Source organism: Cherax quadricarinatus, unplaced genomic scaffold (assembly GCF_038502225.1).
Source record: "Cherax quadricarinatus isolate ZL_2023a unplaced genomic scaffold, ASM3850222v1 Contig147, whole genome shotgun sequence".
Lineage (NCBI taxonomy): Eukaryota > Metazoa > Arthropoda > Malacostraca > Decapoda > Parastacidae > Cherax > Cherax quadricarinatus.
In genome coordinates, this window is record NW_027195173.1 from 225,001 (window position 1) to 227,046 (window position 2,046).

Sequence of the window (2,046 nt, forward strand, 5' to 3'; positions counted from 1 at the left end):
CTACTACTACTACTACTACTAATACTACTACTACTACTAACCAGGGGCGATAGTGAAGGCAGTAACGTCGTGTTGACCTCCAGGATGAGAGTCCTCAAGGTAGTCCTTCATGACCTCCTGTAGCCACCTCTCTTCCTTGCTACTACTACTGCTACTACTACTACTACTACTAATACTACTACTACTACTACTACTAACCAGGGGTGATAGTGAAGGCAGTAACGTCGTGTTGACCTCCAGGATGAGAGTCCTCAAGGTAGTCCTTCATGACCTCCTGTAGCCACCTCTCGCTCACTTCCTTGCTACTACTACTACTACTACTACTACTACTACTACTACTACTAATACTACTACTACTACTACTACTAACCAGGGGTGATAGTGAAGGCAGTAACGTCGTGTTGACCTCCAGGATGAGAGTCCTCAAGGTAGTCCTTCATGACCTCCTGTAGCCACCTCTCGCTCACTTCCTTGCTACTACTACTACTACTACTACTACTACTACTACTACTACTACTAACCAGGGGCGATAGTGAAGGCAGTAACGTCGTGTTGACCTCCAGGATGAGAGTCCTCAAGGTAGTCCTTCATGACCTCCTGTAGCCACCTCTCGCTCACTTCCTTGCTACTACTACTACTACTACTACTACTACTACTACTACTACTACTAACCAGGGGCGATAGTGAAGGCAGTAACGTCGTGTTGACCTCCAGGATGAGAGTCCTCAAGGTAGTCCTTCATGACCTCCTGTAGCCACCTCTCACTCACTTCCTTGCTACTGCTACTACTACTACTACTACTAATACTACTACTACTACTAACCAGGGGCGATAGTGAAGGCAGTAACGTCGTGTTGACCTCCAGGATGAGAGTCCTCAAGGTAGTCCTTCATGACCTCCTGTAGCCACCTCTCTTCCTTGCTACTACTACTGCTACTACTACTACTACTACTAATACTACTACTACTACTAACCAGGGGTGATAGTGAAGGCAGTAACGTCGTGTTGACCTCCAGGATGAGAGTCCTCAAGGTAGTCCTTCATGACCTCCTGTAGCCACCTCTCACTCACTTCCTTGCTACTACTACTACTACTACTAATACTACTACTACTACTACTACTACTACTACTACTAACCAGGGGTGATAGTGAAGGCAGTAACGTCGTGTTGACCTCCAGGATGAGAGTCCTCAAGGTAGTCCTTGATGACCTCCTGTAGCCACCTCTCACTTCCTTGCTACTACTACTACTACTACTACTACTACTAACCAGGGGTGATAGTGAAGGCAGTAACGTCGTGTTGACCTCCAGGATGAGAGTCCTCAAGGTAGTCCTTCATGACCTCCTGTAGCCACCTCTCACTTACTTCCTTGCTACTACTACTACTACTACTACTACTACTACTACTACTACTACTACTACTACTACTACTACTACTACTACTACTACTACTACTAACCAGGGGTGATAGTGAAGGCAGTAACGTCGTGTTGACCTCCAGGATGAGAGTCCTCAAGGTAATCCTTGATGACCTCCTGTAGCCACCTCTCTTCCTTGCTACTACTACTGCTACTACTACTACTACTACTAATACTACTACTACTACTACTACTAACCAGGGGTGATAGTGAAGGCAGTAACGTCGTGTTGACCTCCAGGATGAGAGTCCTCAAGGTAATCCTTCATGACCTCCTGTAGCCACCTCTCACTTACTTCCTTGCTACACCTCGGAGTCTTCACACTCATGGCTAACACCTTCCTGCAAGACCCGTACGTGTTTACAGCATCCCCAGTAGAGGGGTACTCGTGAAGTGGCCAAACAAGTGAACAGAGTCGGGCCAAGTGGAGTGCCCTGGGGTACACAGGAACCGTTTAATGGGGGCACTGCTTGGCACTGCCAGATAGCACTGTGTGGCACTGCCAGATAGCACTGTGTGGCACTGCCAGATAGCACTGTGTGGCACTGCCAGATAGCACTGTGTGGCACTGCCAGATAGCACTGTGTGGCACTGCCAGATAGCACTGTGTGGCAATGCCAGATAGCAC